The sequence below is a fragment of the Primulina tabacum genome, chromosome 5 (assembly GCF_025594145.1).
Source record: "Primulina tabacum isolate GXHZ01 chromosome 5, ASM2559414v2, whole genome shotgun sequence".
NCBI lineage: Eukaryota > Viridiplantae > Streptophyta > Magnoliopsida > Lamiales > Gesneriaceae > Primulina > Primulina tabacum.
In genome coordinates, this window is record NC_134554.1 from 15,362,202 (window position 1) to 15,374,165 (window position 11,964).

An 11,964-nucleotide genomic window follows, 5' to 3' on the forward strand; every position below is an offset into this window, starting at 1 on the left:
CTAAGAGCAATAAGCAGGAAATTGACAACTAAACATGTTGTATAATACTTAACTTTTTTTTTCTTTACATTTTTTTAAGGAAAAAAGTCACCATTGACAGTTACTATGTTAACATGTTTAATACATTTTGCTAATTGTACATGTCAATAATCAAAATCCTGAATTTGCTTTGACCAAAGGAAGATAAATCCTAACTTATCTATTCTACACGTTCGATCAATGTTGTTACTGTGAAGCTAACAACTGTGAAGCTATGGTTAAGATACACGTGATCTTCTTGTCTAGCCACTGGATATAAGTATAAAAAGCACAAAATATTTTTATACGTATCCGAGATTGTTAATTTTTTTAAGTTTTAGTAATGAGCACATTTTACATGTACATGCTATTTTCTCTTGTACTTAAACATTTATATTTCGAAATTTTTTAATGCATTATATTGTTTAAATAATGGTGTTTATAAGAAATTAAGTATAAATTACGTTTAAAAATATACACATCACAAACAAAATACATCGTTAAGCTTGGATACGGTTAAATTGTAAGTGCTTGAGCAGATCAGATGAAGACTAAGGGAAAGAAGATGATTCAGCTAATTAACACAAATTAGGGAATGAGTACTTTTTAGACAAACTTTTACCCAATTGTGACATTACTTCAACTTTAGCTAATAAAACATATTTTCAAAAACATTATGTTTTTTCTTGTCAAGACATAAAAAGTTATACATTTTCTTAGCACGAAGCGAACATTAATATGGTTCTTTAACCCAAACATGAGAAGAAGCTTTTGACAAGGTCAAATGCTTTTTAGCAGCGAGGACCTTAAAATCCTGGTTTACCCCAAGTGTGCTTTTTGAGAAGCAAGGGTTGGAGCCATTCAATCCAAGCTTTGTGTGGAGGAGCCTCATGGCATTTCAAGTGCTTGTTAAAAAAAAGGATGGAAACATAGATTGATTCTTGCCAACAGAAAATTTGCAGTGCTCCTTAGTTGCCCAACCAAAAATAGGCAGACGCATCAATAAGTTATTTAAGAAGTGCAGTTTTTCACTGAAATTTAAATATTTTAAATGTCACAAGCATATGTATTTTACAAAATATCAAAACTCCAAGTCAGTAGCTCATCTAAAGTCAGATATATTCTTCAATATCAAGGAATCCGTTTTTTCTTAAGCCTGAATAAAGGATTCTTGTGAAATAAAAGAGATTTTTCGTTCGAAATTAGGAGTTTCGAGTTATAAAATGAATCAATGAAAAATATGGTTGAAAAGCTGTAATTACTACGATTTATCTCAGATGAGATGGTGTAGATTAATATCAGAAAAGTGGCGAAATAGAGTTCGCCACTGTCGTATGACGAAAATGGGAAATTTAAGCAAATGACATTCATATGAAACAAACGAATTATTTGATTCCAAAAAACAACAAAAAATTGAAGTCTATTCATTACTATTAGTGAATAAATAGAATAAAAAAGAAGTATGCCATATATTATAAGTCCCTGATATCAAAAGCAAGCTAGGTCCTTTGGTAATTTCAAGTCAGTATTAGGGCAAAAGCCGAGAACCCAAAAAAACACCGTAAACACAATGACAAAAATCAAGCATAACCACTCAACGCTAACCGATCTCAAGACATAAAAAAGCTCAAACATAAATATGAGAACAACAAACCAAAAGCAGGACAAGACCCCAGTAACTTAATACATAAGCAAAAGAAGAACAAACAAAATGCGGGACACCGATAACAAATTGAAAGCAATAAAATCGGGAAAAAACCAGAGGAGCAAACTAACTTCGGAAAATCTTGCCGAGCCCAAGAAGAGAGAATGCTGTAAAGACAAAAGGACATCGAAATCAGTAAGCTTATCCGCATCCACATCACACGAACAAACAAGCGCACAAACTAGATGCGACATAGTTAATCAAGTTTATTCCACTTCTCTAAGGCTTCTCCACAAATCCACCCCAAGAATTTTCAATTTCATGCATCTCCCACATGGTTGTTTACACAAACTATGGGCTGCCTACAAAACCCGACTGAAAAGCATTGGTCCTTCCAGATTCGATTTACAAATTTCTCAAGTACCGTTGTTACCTATAGCAAGTAAAAGAAATAAATGATTGAATCAAAACCTAGTCGAGGTGAAGGTGAAGTCAAGCCCTCAACTAAATCAAAAGTTCAGCATATTCACTCCTTAAATATTTAAATAAATCTTAACCACATTCCCTCCTTAAATCTTTAAAAAATCTCAAATCATTTTTCACTCACTCCTTTGGCACACAAAATTTGCCTATCCGTGCAATTTTTTTAAAAAAGCCAATCCGTCCCCATTTCAATTGCTCTATCTATTTCCCTGATATTTTCAAAAGAATTTTTTGCAAACGAAAAGTCCAAACTTGAGTCCCAAACAGACATGAAACCTGGTTGCAGCTCCTACAAGTGGTATATGTCAATTTCTTCACATCACCGAACACAAAGGTGTTCTCTTCATTCAATAATCCAGTTGAAAGCCTAATTCATAGTCATAATAAATGAAAAATGGTGAATTTTAAAATTATCATCTTACGGGACGTATGAAACCTAAATAAAATATTCAATAGATCAGACGAACACAATGCAACACAAACCACTACTTCTTTAACACCAAAACAACCGTTTAAATTCAACCTTCCCCACGTTCCAACTTCTTATTTTAAAAAAATAAATAAATAAAAACTTTGTACCTCCCAATGCAATCTTTGAAAATCTGTTTGGTGTTATTGCACTTCGGATGAATTTCCCAGGCTCCATTTTCTCTGTGCGCCACCGTGACGTCACGATCTTGCGGTTAGCGCAGCGGTCTTCGCTATCGTCGACTTCAGGGACCACCGAACCGTGAAACTTGCCGGAGGTGGAAGAGTTAAACTCAGGAGCATCATTTTTCCACACCCAACCCATTGCGAATCGTTATATTGGCTTTGTGCCAAAGTAATCTCCAACACGCTAAATATAGCCGGGAAAAAATAGCAACATGAGTAGCACAGCGAATTCGAACTAAACCATGGGAAAAACGCACCTGATCGACGCTTTCCGAGGCGAAGGAGATCGAACAACGCACAAAATTTTGTGACAGAACAGAGTCTTGGTGTGTTGGAGAAAGCAATGCAATCCACGTGTTTTTTATTTGACCGGGAACCGTACAAAAACTGGCCCAACAAAACTTATTCATGCTTTCACACAAGTAGATTGAAACGTATGCCGTTTTAAAGTGCGGATTTATTTATTTATTTTTTTAAAAGCTCGCAATTACAAAATAACATTTAAAATAATCGTATTTATTTACCAACAAAAATGACGTAGTTTAAAAATAACTAACATCATCTAAAATTAACGAAAACGTATCGTAATATCATCAACATATAAAAATGTGCAACTCCTCTCAAAACACGTGAATCTATGTGTGGAAAAATAATGGTCCTCGCGTCGTGTCACCGCACATTCCGCCTGCCTACTCAGTCTTCGGCACCTTCGGTCCCCTGATCAAAATGCTCACCTGCATCACACACGCCTAGTGAGTCTAAAGACTCAACACACCTGTATCAGTAATAACAAGTACATATACGTAGCACACAGCAGTGAAAAATAGCATAATCAACATACATTTCATGAGCTTAAAAACATGAACATAAACGTGTCGTGTAAAATGGTAACGTGTCAAAACATGTCTCATCATGTTATCATATCGTATGCGTAACTGTGACCTGTCAAAACATGGTAATAGCATGTATCATCGTATCAGCATATAAATGTTAAAATCTTAATTTGAATTCCGTTCATTAGCTGTGACTTTCGTATCATCATGTCATCATGTCAGTCGATTGATCCATCTACGTGTAACCGCGGTACTTGACGGCGGGGGACATCAGCGACACTCTCACCCGTCAACTGAGCCCGAGCCTATCATGTCATCATATCATGTCAATGGAAATACGATCGTCGGGCTCCCTCTGGGGCCTTCTCCCGTAAACGAGCTCCCTCTGGGGCCTTTTCCCTCACGATATCTCCAATCATATCATCGTGTCATCGTGTTAGTCACAACTAAATCACTTCATTCAAAACGTGTCATCATATTCATCACTTAATAAAAGCATGCATATACGTAATTTTTCTTTTAAACCAAGCATGCACCGTATTTATCATAATTGCGTAAAACTTTTAAACATGATGCATAAACATTTAAAATATCATAAATTTGTGCTCAGGGTGCTGCAGGACCAAAATCTCACCCCGGGTGCAAAATGACCAATTTGCCCCTGGAAACCCAAAAATTTTCATTTCATCCATGGACCTCTAAAATTGACCCAAAGCTTACCAAACTTCTTAAAATGTCCCAAAACATATTTAAAAGTATTGCTAGACGTAAACCCGAGCCAAAATCAGAACTTAACCGGTTCGTTTTAAAACTTGGATCGGGATCCCAATTTTAACCCGAATCGAATCGAAACTCTACCAATTTTTTCTAAACATTTTGTCATAACTTAAAGCACTTAAGAGGTCCTAAAACAATAACAGTAGGCCCCCCAAACACACGGCTGAATTTCTAGAATTTGCCCAAACTATCGGTCCTATCCTAATTCCCCACCTCATGCTTGATTTCCTCCCAAAACTCACACCTCAAGCTAACCCGTCGCACCAGTCATGAGGCAACCTAACAAGGACCTAGACCAGACCCCAAGCCACCTATCAGAACTAAACCACCGCCCCATGCAAGTCTCTAACCACTAAAAACCGAGAACCCACCAAAAGCACCTACCGCGTCTACCCTTCCCCTTCACCCGATCGATCTCACTTTCCAGCAAGTATCGGCCCCTTTCAGGCCTTGTCTCAGATCCTCAAGGATCTAATCCATGGCTCAGATCAGTCCTTGTGTTGCTGGATCGGTCCTTGGCACGCGATCTACCCCAAAACCGAGACAAACTCCTTGCTGCCTTAACCATCCTTGGCGTACAGCCCCTACAACTCAAACCCAACCTAATGACAGCATACCCTTGGCATAAGGAACCCCCACATGATAGCCCCCTTGCAACAATATCAAGGAATTAGTGAGTAGCAATCAAGAAAGTGCAAGAACATAAGTATGAACCGAAAATTCTTCATGAACTAAGCTAGATCTGAATTATCATCCATGAATGCATTCTCCAGCATATAAAAACGTGTATGATGCAGCAAGAGGTAATACAAAGCGTGCCTTGACGACGTAGACGCAAAAGGATTGAAGAAAGAGTGCCGGAGAATATTATTCCTTCAAGTATGGAGCTTGGCCGTGGCCTCCTTGGGATTTTGATGAAAACGAGAGTGGGGAAATCTGAATGGGGGTGTCGGCTGTTGGGGTGGGATTAGGTTTAGGTTAATGAGTGTTTAAGGAATATTTAAATTATTAATTAGTAGATAATGGCCCTAATTGTTTAATTAAAGATTTAAAAAGATAATTAAGCCCAATAATTATTAAAGTGGACCCAATAAATCCAAACGTACTCTCGAAAAATATTTCGTGTTGAAAAGATTTTGAAAATATTAACCGGACCATTAAAAAGTCCATCGATTTGATAAAATTTGCGTACCGTTAAAAATAAAATCATGCGGGTAAAAATAGCGAGTAACATCCCATTATTTGAAAAATTCACTTAAAACACCATATATTAATTTATAAAAATAAATCGTGTAATTAAAATAATATTCCTGAAAATTCTTCGGTCTCCGATCATCGTTTGAGCGTGAAATGCATCTAGAAACTCTAATGCATGAACTTTTAAAATTTCATGAATTAAATCCTATTATGCATGAATTAGGCATAAAATGCACAAAAATAAATAAACACAAACTAATAAAATAAACATGTATTTTATGCTTTAAAAGAATTTAATAGAACACCAAAGAAATTTAATAATTTGCATGAATGTGGTTCACGTGGACCTTCAATTTTTTTCGGGACGTTACATAGATACACTTTTTTGAGAGGAAATTTGACGTGGATTCCACCGAGCTTCAAGTTGAACCTTAGTGGAATGCGTCGGCAATAATAGAGGTGCAATTAATGAGGTTGAAAAAATTAAAAAGATGGAAAACGTGTTCTAAAAATTTGCAAATGGAAGGAAATTTCCTACACGCGGTTTTCTTTCAGTTTATAGCATTTGAATGCTTAGTTTTATAATATTTGTGAGGTGTTTGTTCTCTTGTATCAAGAGAGTATGTGTTCTCTTTGAAAACACAGTGAGTGGTTGTATACCGTAAAATATTATAGTTGAATTATTTTCATCTTACCCATGGTTTTTACCCTAATAATTTTTAGGGGTTTTCCATGTAAATCTCGGTGTCCAGTTTATTTTTTATTTTCATATTTATTATCTCAAATTACCGCACGTGAGACCAACAAGTGGTATCAGAGCCTTAGTTTAAAATTTCTTAAAATTCTGAGTATGTTCTGTGGTTGCAGCCTAAACGGATCTTCCATATCAGAAAAAAAATTTTTTGAGATTTTTTTTATTAAGACGAGATTATTTTGTCCAGTCTACTAAATTGTTGTAGACATAATGGTGGGAAGGTACGAGATAAAAAAGTTCAATGGAAGCAATTTTATGTTGTGGAAAATAAAGATACAAGCAGTTTTAAGAAAAGAGAATTGATTGGCGGCTATTGGAGATAGACCGGTGGAAATTACGGACGATGAAAAGTGGAATGCGGTAAATGATAATGATGTTGCCAATTTACACTTGGCTATAACAGACGAAGTATTGTCAAGTATCTCTGAGATAAAAATAGCAAAAGTTATCTAGGATACTCTGACAAAGATGTACGAGGTCAAGTCCTTACACAACATGATTTTCGTAAAGAGAAGACTTTATACTCTTCGGATGACGGAATCTTCATCGATGACCGACCATATCAACACACTATGTTGGAACATTTCATGTTCACAATCTTGATTTTGATGTTAACAAAACTTGTTAATTTGTTTCTAACGGATTTACCTAAGTGCGCAGATGCTGAAACTGATCAGGCTTCGAACTGATCAGTTACCAAGCCAAAACTGAAACTATCGAGACGCTAACTGAAAGTGCCAACTGATTGCCCAAACTGAACCAGTCCAACTGAAGTATAAAAGACCAGTTCAACTGATTGTTCAGTTGATAGGTGGTTCAGCAGAAGACCTTCCGAAGCCCGACCAGCTGATGAAGAGTTCAACTGATGAAAATCCCAACTGACCAGTTCAACTGAATCGGTGAAATCAGTTCAGCCGACGAACCAACTGATTTCACCAAACTAGTTCAACTGACCAGTTCAGAGCATCAGTTAGAAATCGATCAGTTTACGGGACAAACTTATCTAATGGAATTCAGCTGTGCACAACAATATAAAAGCAGCTGTACTATCAATAGTACAATAATGAACGTTATAGCAGAGCTAAAAACCAAAATGTTCCAGAATGGGTACAAGACAAATTTCAAGGAGTAAATTCAAGCTGCAACGTGCATATTTAATGAGTCTTGATGTACGAGCATCTTGCTGCTAGAAATACAGACCAAGACCATCAACAACAAAAGAGATGATGCGTGAAGATAGATAGACGAGTGTCTGATAATCAGAAAGAAGAAGAAGGGCACACTCAAACTAATATCAGCTTACAAGAAGCAATCTGCCCAGATTTGAGGGAACACTTCAACGTGTTATCAGGTTAGATTAGAAGCACAATTCTCTCAGTGTGTGAGTACACTTTCGTGTTGTATTAAGAGATCATGAAACGTCTCGCCCTTTTTATTGCTTTAAAAGTACTAAATTTTTTTTAAAACCTCACGTAGTATTTGGCCGAACCATAAAATATTTTTGACATCATTTCAAAAATAAACATCCAACTGCCATTTAAAAATACGAAGGAAAATATTTTAAAGCATAAAATTGTCAAACATTTTACCAAACCCAAAAACCAATAATATTTGAAAAGTATAGCTCATACTAAACCTCTCAAAAATCTCTCCAAAAAGCATACATAAATGGTCTTAAAATCTTTAACATAAATCATGAGTCATAAATCATAATGCGGAAAAAGTAGAAGCGCTGGTCCTCGGGTTGTGTGCGCCTTCAGTCCAGTCAAATCATCCGTCAAACCCACCCTCAACCTCACCTGCATCCATCACACCTAGTGAGTCTAAAGACTCAACACACCATAATCTTGGTAACAAGTAATACGTAATACAGTCAACATATAACAGTGAAAAATATTTGTACTTCAAATATCGTTTTCATGAAGATGCATAAACTTCAATCATGAACATTTTTGTAAACCTTTTTATGATGCATGAACTTTAAATAAAAATATTTTCATAATGATGCATCAACCTTAAGCATAAACATTTTCATGACATGCATAACATAAACCTTAACCTTTTCTTTTTTCCTCAACATGACATGACATAAAATCTTTTTAACATGATCATAAACATTTTTCCTTTTCCTTTGTTAAATTCAGATCGTTAATTGTGACTTTCCTCAAACCTCAAAAGTCGATGGATCCATCTACATGTAACCACAGTACTGGGCGGCGGGGGACACCAGCAACACTCTCACCGGTCAACTGGGCCCTGGCCTATCATGATCGAATAGAAATACGATCGTTGGGGCTCCCTCTGGGGCCTTCTCCCATAAATGAGCTCCCTCTGGGGCCTTCTCCCCTCACGATATTCTCATTCTTATCTCAAACCTCATATCCTCATATCCTCATATTCGTAATAATGGAAACACGATCGTCGGGCTCCCACTGGGACCATCACCCTCACGACATCGCCATCATTAACGAATTAGTCACAATCACTTCACTTCCTTCAACGTTTTACATTCTTATCACTTTCTAAAATCGTGCATAACATATATTTTTTTATTTTTGAAACCAAGCATGCAACATGTCTTTTAAATGTCAACCTTAAATCATAAAAATCCCATAGACATCTAAAAATCATAATTTAATCATGAACATTTCATAAACATTTAAAATGACATTTTAACCTCAAAACATCCGCAATAGCATTTTGGCATATTAAATCATAAACATATAAAATTCCCTAAACATTTAAAATATCATTTTAACATATAAAATCCCATAAACATTTAAAATATCATTTTAACAAAAAAAAATTTCCATAAACATCCATAACTATAGAAAATAATCATATTAGCACATAAAACAGCATTCAGGGCACTGCCACGATGTTTACTAATTTTTATATGTAAAAAGACCGTTTTACCCCTGTACGTAACATTCCTCGTTTTTGACATTTTCTTAATTTCATTGACTCTAACATGTCCCAAATAATTATTTAAGCCTACATGAATTTTCTCATATTTTATTTAGCTTAAATCGAGGACTTTTAATTTAATCTTTAAATGCGACGTATTAATGCGTTTTAAATCCCGGATTAAACCAAACCTTGATATGAAATTCCCAAATTGAAAACTTAGACTTCTAATAATTATTTGAGCTTAAATATAATTTTTCATAATTTTATTAAGCATAAATCTAGGCGTTTCCCTATTCGTTTTTAAATTTAGACGTACTTCCCAGTTTTGACTCGTATGGACTCGAAACTTAACCAAACTTTACCAAACTTGGACCAAAGCTTCCTCACACATAACTAAACCTTTTTTAACCCAAAATAAGCTAATTAGAACCCTCGACCACACCCCCATCACCTACTGAAATTTCTGCACAAAGAGTCCTAGTTCTAGTGTGATTCAAACCTAGCGTAGCTTCGACCCCCGCCCCTTAGCCGCACGACCAGACCCTTGGCCACCCTCTTAGGACCCTCAGCGAACCCTAGGTAATCTCCTGGACAGACGCTAACACCCCGACAGCAGCCGTCCCTTCACCCATACCCGAACAAGCCATGTGTGGCTCCCATGGAGCAACTCGTGCACAACATTCGTTCCCGCCCTCTTGTGGTCAACCTAGGATCATGGCTAGCCTCTCTTAGGTCCCTTGAATGCCCCCCCAACAGTAGACAAGATCCGTGTTCCCCTAGTAAGAAAAATCGAAACCCTAAGCCCATGCATCTCCAATTTTCGTTCATCATACTTCACCCTAATTTCCAGCCCTTAAACCTTCATCTATGGACCCTCAAACATGTGGAAAAACATTCTTTCTAGTTTCCCTATCATGGCAGCCCCTTTGTGCATCAATAGGAGGAGTTTTGAAAAGGAAATACTCTTGTTTTGTGCATGTATAGCCATAAAAACGAAAATATAAAAGTTGTATCATGTTTTTCATGCAATCATGTATCAAACACATAATATGGTGTGAAAGATGAGAAAAAGGAGATTAAGGCGTGCCTTTGCGTTTTAAACACACGAATATTCGACGGCGATACGAGGGATGTAGACGCAAGAGGCTTGGCTGAATTTTATTTTTTCCTTCAAAGGAACCGGACCTTTCCTCCACAAAGTGACGTGTGTGCGTATGTATTGCTGGTGGGGAGAGTTTAATTTTGTTGAGAGTGTGCGGCCACAATTCTGAATTGGGCGTGACTTGCGAATGAGGTTTGGGGTGATTTTTTTAATATAATATACAGTTATCACACTCTTAATTAAACTTAGATCTATTAAGCCTACACATTAGGCCCAATAGTGCTTAATTAGAGTTTAATTAAAATGTTAAAATTAGTTTTGTTAAAATATGTTTGTGAATTTATTAGCCGGGTTATCAAAAAGTCCGTAATTTTGTTGAAAAACCAACACCGATAAAATTTACGTCCCGCCGTATAAAATCACTTCAAAACCCCTTATTTTCAAAAATAATAAAAAGCATCAACCATATTTTTAAATAATTAAAAATAATTCTTTAATAAAAACATTTTCTATTTTTCAGCCATCGGTCTCCGTTCCTCGATCGCAACTCGAATAACCTTTAAAAATATATTTTAATGCAAAAATGTAGAAAATTATATTTTAAACATGCGATTATGCACAACATAATTAATTAATGCAATTAAAACATTTAATCAAAATACAAGAGAATTTAATAATTGCATGCATGTGGTTTACGTGAACCTTAAAATTTTCGGGGCGTTACAGATCAGTTCTCACATACACACCCCACCACTAACAAATACAGAGAAAAGAGCTTATAGAATAGCTGAGTGGGTCTTGCACAAAGACAATAAACTTGTGTATGTAGTCTTTGACACATAAACGTTAAACAAGTGTTGGCTGAAAGGTGCTGCCTTCAGTCTAGGCTAGTAATTCAGTTAGGCAGTAGCGTAAGTCTTAAGCTGAGTGGGTTTGTACAAGGAGTTGTATAAATCAAAATTTTCTAGTGGAACCTACCCGAAGTGGTAGAAGAGGTGACGTGGGAGCATTTGAAGTCTCCGAACATTCATAAACATATCTTGTGTATTTAACTGCATTCAAACTGATTTGATCAGTTCGATCTGTTATCAGTTCAATTCTCATCATAACTGAACTGATACATGCAAGAACTGATCCCCCTTGTTTTCAGTTAATCAGTTAACACAAGCTAAAAGTTTTAAACTGATCAGCTTTCTTAACGAATGATTACTTCGAGTATTTTTCGCTTGGTTTAAAACCAAACTCGATTTAATTCATCGGTACTTACATTATTAGAACACGAGCTATTGCAGTTCATTGAGAGTATTGTGTTTGAAGCACCTTCGCAGGTACCCCGAACCGATCCCATCCCATCACACTAAATACTCTATTTTGCCCAACTCACTTCCATGAGACATAAAATAGGGGAAAATGAACGTGCAGAACTTCTACTTCAAAGTCTACCAGATTCATATGATCAACTTATCATCAACATAACCAACAATATTCTTATGGACTCTCTAAAATTCGACGATGTATTAACTACGGTTCTCGGTGAAGAAATCCGGTGCAAGAATAAGGAAGATAGGTTGGTAACTTCGAAGCAGGCAGA

At 36.3% G+C, this 11,964-nt stretch overlaps 1 long non-coding RNA gene across 2 annotated transcripts; it reads right to left on the reverse strand.

Moving 5' to 3' along the window:
• Positions 1 to 606: 606 nt before the first annotated feature.
• LOC142546998 (uncharacterized) lies at positions 607 to 5,364 on the reverse strand. 2 transcript variants are annotated; one of them, XR_012820561.1, is made up of 3 exons: positions 5,230 to 5,364; positions 2,726 to 3,534; positions 607 to 2,096 (listed from the first exon to the last, which is right to left on the reverse strand). It is a non-coding gene; the product is annotated as an uncharacterized LOC142546998 (long non-coding RNA). The 2 variants fall into 2 exon arrangements; XR_012820562.1 differs by having other exon boundaries at positions 607 to 2,513.
• Between the last annotated feature and the right edge of the window lie 6,600 nt (positions 5,365 to 11,964).